The 7,543-nt window shown below is 42.6% G+C and overlaps 1 protein-coding gene across 10 annotated transcripts in view; it reads right to left on the reverse strand.

The window, feature by feature from the left end:
- ZNF410 (zinc finger protein 410) overlaps positions 1–7,457 on the reverse strand; it is a 41,563-nt gene extending 34,106 nt beyond the window's left edge. For 9 of the 10 annotated variants that reach the window (XM_082451755.1, XM_082451748.1, XM_082451754.1 and 6 more), the window contains exon 1: positions 5,262–7,457. The gene's annotated coding sequence lies outside the window, so the exon portion shown is untranslated. Of the gene's footprint in view, positions 1–923; positions 1,006–5,261 lie in introns of all 10 variants that reach the window. The other variant, XM_082451749.1, reaches the window with a different exon arrangement.
- Between the last annotated feature and the right edge of the window lie 86 nt (positions 7,458–7,543).

The raw sequence follows: 7,543 nt of genomic DNA on the forward strand, positions 1-7,543 counted from the left end.
AGATACACACAAATAACATATTTTCATAAAACAATAAAATACTAACATATACTAATTTCATGCACTTTGAATTTTTTTTTAAATGATAAGATCCATGAAAATGTTCTCACAGCTATTAACAGGTTATGTCTCACAGATTGAAAAACACTATAAAGTATTTTCAAGTGTCTAAAATACATATGTTTAACACAGAATCAGTCTTAAAATATAAAGCCATAGATATAAACCTGCTATAAGTATATATTACAAACAATCAGCAATTACCATTGATAAAAGTCTTGGTGAAATTGAGATTACTTAAACCTCAAACCTCCTTGTGGTCTGCAAAGGAAAATACTACACACTAGGCAAAGAAAGACAAAGTAGTTTTTCTAATTAACCAGTCTTTGGTCCCACACCCCAATGAAGAACTCTCATATACTAGACAGGAATTAGTGGTAACACCATTTCCCTAGAGTAGGTATGGCCTAAAACCAGTGCAGGCTACATGGAGAAATACCGGGAGGGAAAAACCAATCCAAAGTAAACTAAGCAAGCAAAAGGAGAACAGAGCTGATACAGGTCTCTTGCCTTAGTCCTGACTGCCATACAGAAGGGAGTGTATTCCAAACAGAAAGATGACCAGGGGCTTTTAATACTCTGCATCATGAAAGAAACAGAAGAGCATTGTGTCAACCTCCAAAAAGCAATGTGATTCCACCCTAGAATACAAAGCCCAGAATACCACTATTGCTCTTATCCTCTTGAGGGAGGTAGAAAATGCCTTGACCTTGACCCGGTTTTGGAAAGAAGGGGAAGACTGAGGGAGGCTTGAGGAAAAAGAGGGAAGAAACTGAGAAACACTGTGCTCCCCCAATTGGTCACTATTCACAAAGGTTAAAATAAAGCACATAATTTCAACCAAGAGGACTAGTCTCTCTTACCATGGGCCAATCTGCTTCTCAGCTCCCCCAACTTCTACCTGTGGCTGACCACAGATACAGACAGGAACAAAACTCAGTAACACTTAAAAAATGAAAACAAAATTCTACCAATGTTAGTGAATTCCAAAGACCAAAAATTAAAATTAAAAAAGAGCAGTTTAAGTTCTGGCATAAAATGGTAGTGAAAGGAATAGAAAAACCAAGTAATTTTTTAATATCATATCTAGTATATGATATAGCATGAGAGTTAATTAAATTCTAATGATAAAGTGGTAACGGGTACTGATAAAAGACATTTGGAATATAGAACTGTGAAGCCAGAATGAATCTCAGAAACCGTAGCATTCAGCCTGGGCCTTCCCTCCTCTCTTCCCAGGATCTTCTGGGGTGCTCCATTCCTACAGCCCTGATTTTTATTCCAGTCACCTCTCCATTTCTCTGCAATCCTTCAGAGACAAATTTAAGCCAATGATCTTCATGCTGCCAAATTTAATGGATACTTTGCTGCCCTCATCTTACTTGACCTTTGCAAGGGACAGCTATTATTTTTGACTGTTCCACATTCATTCCGCCGTTTGGGTGACAGGATGCACATTTTGTTTGAGGATCTATCCCTCCCCCACTGGATATATTCTTAGTGCGATTACAGATTAAGGTGTTCTTTTCTATCCTGACCAACTGTTGGACACTCAACCCATGATGAACAAATCAGATACTTTTCCTCAGAACGTGAATTCTAAAAGAAGTAACTAAGGTGAAAACTGCTGTAGCAGCCCATTCGCTCCAGTACTGCAATTAGCAGCCTCCCCCTGGGGCTGCTCAGATTCCTGTCCTTTTCAAAGCCACGGCCTTCAGCATTTCCTTTGATCCTGTCAGCTGCCCACATCCTTGTCATAAATTCCTCTTCTCCTCAAGTAAATTGGTCATTTGCAACCAGAGTCATAACTGATATTTTCCCTTAGAAGCACTGCCTCCTTCCTCAAACACTTTACTTACTCCCTTTTGCTTCTAAGATACTTCTTCCTTATTTTAATCCTACCTCATTGGCCATTCCTCCAGTTTCCTTCGATAACTCCTATATTCCTCCTCCACTCATCCTCTAAATATTAATGTTCTTCAGGATAGTTTGCAGGCCAGGCCCTCTTCTCTTGCTAGACTCTCTTCCTAGTGTGAACTCATGGCTTTAAATGATACGGTCTCCAAAATTTTTATCTATAGCCCAGATATCTCCTCTGAGCTGCAAACTTGTACATAGGATTGCTTATTTGACATCTCTACCTCATGTTTTGATATCTCAAATTTAACATGTTCAAAATGAATTCTCTCCCAAGCCTATTTCCCATCCTCCCCTGCCAGCCCCTCTGACCACAACCCTCCGCTCAAGGGAGGATCACCATTCACCCCATTTAGAAGTCACTTTTATTACTTTCTTTCCTTTGTTCCCAGTATCCAGTCCAGCTGCAAGTCTGGACCTGATTCTATCTCCAAAAGAGATCGCAAATCCACGTACTTCTATATCTACTGCCACTACTCTACTCCAGGCCACCATCAACCTTGCCTTAAAGTACTGTTACTGTCTCCTAACTGGTCTCCCTACTTCTATACTTTGCCTCCTTCCATTCTGTTCTCTTCACATCACTTAATACCATCTTAAAATGTGAATTTTCGCATTTTTTTTCACATGGCTTCCCAATGCATCTAGAAAAAATCCAAACTCCTTATCCTGGCCTATAAAGACCTATGTGATCCATTCCTTCCTCTCCAAAAACATTCCAGAATTGTGCTCTATTACTTGCTCACCAAGCTCCAGCCAGATGACTTTCCCTTAGTTCCTTGAACACATTAAGCTCTTTCCTATGTTAGGGATTTGCACACATCATTTCCTCTACTTAGGAATGCTTTCTCTTCCATTGGTTAGCTCTTTTTCATTCTTCAGGGCTCTATTTAACTATCAACTCATGCAAAAAGGCTCTGCCTGATAACCTTATCCAAAGAAGGTTCCTCATACCCCCACTTTTATTTTCTATCTCTGCTGTCTCCATTACAGCACTTACCACAATTTCTAATTCTTTTGTTTTGATACAGTATTCACTTTTTGTCTGGCTACCCCCTAAATTGTAAGCTCCATAAACAAGGGCAAGAACTAGCCTGCCTTGTTCACTACTATAACTCCCAGAACCCAGAACCCATCACCTAGTGCCTAGCAAAGTATTGTAGGTAATTCATAAGGAATTTAGGTCTCCAAGAGTCATTTCTGATACTGTGAAGCTCTGAGATTGTCTTTACTATGAGTTTAAAGGGCTTTTATACAAACTTCCTGTAAGCAGCTAGTAGGCAGTGAACAAATATTTGTATAACGAATAAATGACTCCGTGAATGATACCCAAATTTTTGTCTCTATTTCTGACCTCTCTCTGTACTCCAAACTTTCATTTCTAACTGCTTGCTAGGTATCCCCATGTGGATATCTACCTCAATTTTAACAATGTCCAAAATCCAGACTGTCACCTTCCCCACCAAACCTGTTCTTCTTCCTGTATTATCCATTTCAGTTATTGCCCAATTGTTCTCCCACTCAGCTACAAATTCTAGGTCTTGAACAATCTCTCTCATCCTCCATATTTAAATAATCCCAGTGGTTCTGATTCCTCCAAACTTACTCCTACCATAATGCCCTGTTTAGGTTTTTCATTATCTTTCAACTACACCATGAAAATAGGCTTCTAACTGGCCACCTTGCCCTTAAAATTCCCCTTTCCATTCCATCTTTTATGCAGCCACTCGAGCTATCTTTCCAAAACACAGAAATGCTTACGTCACTTCCCATACCCAAAGTTCAGTGCTTCAGAATTAACAGTCAAATCCCTATGTATGGCGTTTTAAATATTCAACAATATGTCCTCAAATACTGTTCCAACTGCAGCATCCACTATATACCTCAATGAACTCTTTTCTCCAGTACACACTGGACTGGCTACTAAATGAACACTCCAACCTATTTTAGTGCTCAAGGTCCCTTTCCCTTGTGATAGTTCTTCAGTAATAAGACCCTCCAGTAATAAAACCCTCCAATCCAGCTGTGATCTTCTGAAATCTTTTCCAGTCTTTAAAATCCAACTCATACGCCATCCTCCATGAAGACCCCTTTCCCTCCAGTCAGAACAAATCTGTCCTTCCCTTGGTGTTCTCACAGCACAGTTTAACCTCTCTTTAGCAATTATTTCAGCTTGCCTTGGGAGTTAGTTGTCTACCTGCATATTTTTCTCACTGGTTAAGGTTCAATGAATTTATTCATCCTTCTCCTTTCTCCACTGATGTTTTGCACAAACTAAGCATTCAGGAAATATTTACTGAATGAATAGGTAACCCCCTTCATTTACAGAGGAAAAAAAAAGTCCAAAGCTAGAGATTAACTTGCCAAAAATTAGACCTCTACTTAGATGTAAAACTTAAAAAACTAGAACCTAAATCTTTTGACTGCGAGTTTAGTTGACCTTGTCTCACACGAAGATAACACAAAGTGGAATTTCTCACTCCCTAACAATAACAAAATGCCCCTGGCTTTATTTTTAAATGTTTCTTTTATTCTCTTTGCAAATACGCTGCGTTGGTCCTTGTGCCAAAGTGAGAAAGAAATACAAATTCTTAAGTTCCAAGTTAATAATATTTAACTGCCAAATGGTTCCTAAATGCATTTCAGAGCCTCATGAGCAAGTGAGATAAACTTTAATAAACTAACTGAATTCTTTTCTCTGAAGAAACTTCAACCTGCGAAATGCATAAAGCTGTAGACTCTCACAGCCCACACCCTCGCCTTGAAATGACACGCGAAGGAGAAACCAGTGGCCCAGACCCTCCGAGTCGGCAGCCTTCCTTCTTCTAGACCGAGAAAGTAAGTGGACGTATGAAAGAAGACGGTAGATCTGGGCTGAAATGTCCAGGTCAGAGTCGCCTTGGCATCCTCGTTCCCCCATTACAACAGCCTAGTGAAGGGCCCCAAGGTCCGCAGGCAGGCCTCGCGGAGGGTGCAGTCTGGGAGCCCCCGCCGCGGGGACTCGCTGACTCTAGCTTTCTCCAGGTTGGTCTTGTCCCCATGCCCCTGGCCCCGAAACCAAGCGAAGGAGCCGAAACATCTGCCCCAAAAGCCCACGAGGAGAAGAGCCGAAGCCGTAGGGCTTCAGACCTGCCGCTCCAGATCCGGGTGGGGTGCCCCGGGGCGGTTTCCCTGTCCTCTCCGGGGGCAAACTCGGCCCGAGCCCCCGAGGAGCCAGCACTGGCTCCCTCCCTCTCGGGGACCACCTAGCCGAGCGGGTCGGTCAGGCCCACCCCGGAGCTCACCTTTCCGTCCCGGGCAGCCGTCCGTCCGTCAGTCGGTCCCGAATTCTGTCCACACAGAGCGTCTTCCGGCTCCCGCCGGAAGCAGCTCGAGCGCGGGACAGGAAGTTTGGCCGCCCCCCACACACACACCCACTCGCTCGCCTCCGAGCCGGGCTGTTGCAGTCCCGCAGGAGGTTCCGGCCCGGGGGCCGCTGGCCTGCGCGGGCCAGGCAGGCTTGGCTCGGAGAGGGAAGGCACTGCGGTCTCCTGCCTCCCACTCATTCCCTCTCGGCCTTTGTAGCTCCGTGGTCTGCGAAGCCCGAAAAACGGGGTCAGTCAATTCTAGGCGTGACGTCACTGCTTCCCTGCTGCAGTGGATGGGGTAGTTATCTCCTGTCAGCTGAGATCAGTAAATGTTTCAATGGAGGCAAGCGAGAAAGAAAAGATCACTACTTAAACATTTATCAAAGTTCTTAGTGAAGAGGACCTCGAAGCTTCACTGCCCGAGAAGGGAACTTGCAGAATCTAGTTCTGCATTGCATACCAGGTGGGGTAAGAATTGAAACTCCGGTGTAGAACTTTTTTTTGGAAGGTGAAGTCCCTAGAGTCTGGGTTCCGTCAGTACAGTAGAATGTGAAGAGCTCTCCGATGTCCACACCGGTGCTAGAACACTTGAGTTTCAGGCCAGATGCCGCAACTTGTTAGAGCTTTACGTGTTTGACTGACTTTGTGAAATTACTAATTTTTTAATACTTGCTGTGTGCCAAAGGATGAAGGAGGGACTGAGCTAAGATAGTGGCAGTGGGAATTAAAGGTGTTTTTTTTTTTTTTTAATAGATTTATTTTATTTATTTATTTATTTTGGCTGCGTTGGGTCTTCGTTGCTGCGCGTGGGCTTTCTCTAGTTGTGGCAAGCGGGGGCTCCTCTTCCTTGCGGTGCGCGGGCTCCTCATTGTGGTGGCTTCTCTTGTTGCAGAGCATGGACTCCAGGCCTGCGGGCTTCAGTAGTTGTGGCACGTGGGCTCCGTAGCTGTAGCTGTGGTTCGAGGGCTCTAGAGTGCAGGCTCAGTAGTTGTGGTGCACGGGCTTAGTTGCTCCGCGGCATGTGGGAACTTCCTGGACCAGGGCTCGAACCCGTGTCCCCAACATTGGCAGGCGGATCCTTAACCACTGCACCACCAGGGAAGCCCTAAAGTTGTTTTCTAAGAAGGGCATTTTCAAGGACAGAGACAAGTTTGAAGAAACCAGGGAAGTAGTTCAGTACACAAACGATGGTGATTTGAAAACAAAGAAGCAACATGTTTCAGAGAAAGATAATTCCTCTTTGGATAAGCCGAGTTTATCTATTCCAGGTGCCTATGGGATATTTACTTGGAGGTAAAGGTCCCTACCTAGCTCAAGAGGTCAGAAATAAGATACAGATTTGGGAGTTATCAACACACAGACAAGAGATGAAGCTCTCTCTGGAAAAGTATATAAAACAAGAAAGAAGCGAAGGCCACTGAGGTCAACTGGAGTGACTGATTACTAACACAGTTCGAATCTACACAAAAGTATATTGCAATTTGTAAACAGCTGACCATAAGCCAGCACAACACTCAGAAAATATGCTCAATTTTACTGTATTAAAGGGTTGATTACAATTAATAAAACAAATGCTCTTATCTGGAGGTACATTAATAGGTCTTGAACAGCCATGTTTATGACCATTTGTTACTTTGCTCAGTCAGTTCTGTCATTTTCTGAAGCTGTATTTGTTGTTTAAATCTTTTTCATCACTTAAACCTTGAATTGATGTCTATATCTATTTGCCCTCGAAATCTTTGTAACTATTTGACAGTATGTGCCTGCTAACCTAAAATAAACATAGGCTTTTATCAATATATATTTGAGTTTTTAGGCTATACTGTGAACTACTTGGCAAAACACATATCTTCTGTAGTAAATCTAGTCCCTCCATCAACCTAACCAACCTCAGTTATTTAACTTCTCATACTACTCCCAACACAAAGCCTCTGCTCTCCCACCCCAAAAACTGTTCCACAAGCTCTGAATTCCCCCAAACCCCTACACACACAGACCCTGCAATTAAGTCCCTCTTCCATCTATAATATGGAAAGACCATCCCAATTTATTCTTCAAGCTTCAGTTCAACAATTATGTAAAGCATGTCCAGTTCAATATTTACTAAGTGCCTTCTCAAGTATTCTATTTTAAATACAACTTATGAAGTTAATAAATTTATTAATTTAAAAAATATTTTGTATGATTAAACAGTTACATCAAATCTCCAGTGGTTTCAG

The sequence above is a fragment of the Balaenoptera physalus genome (genome assembly GCF_965194825.1).
Source record: "Balaenoptera physalus genome assembly, chromosome: 2".
NCBI lineage: Eukaryota > Metazoa > Chordata > Mammalia > Artiodactyla > Balaenopteridae > Balaenoptera > Balaenoptera physalus.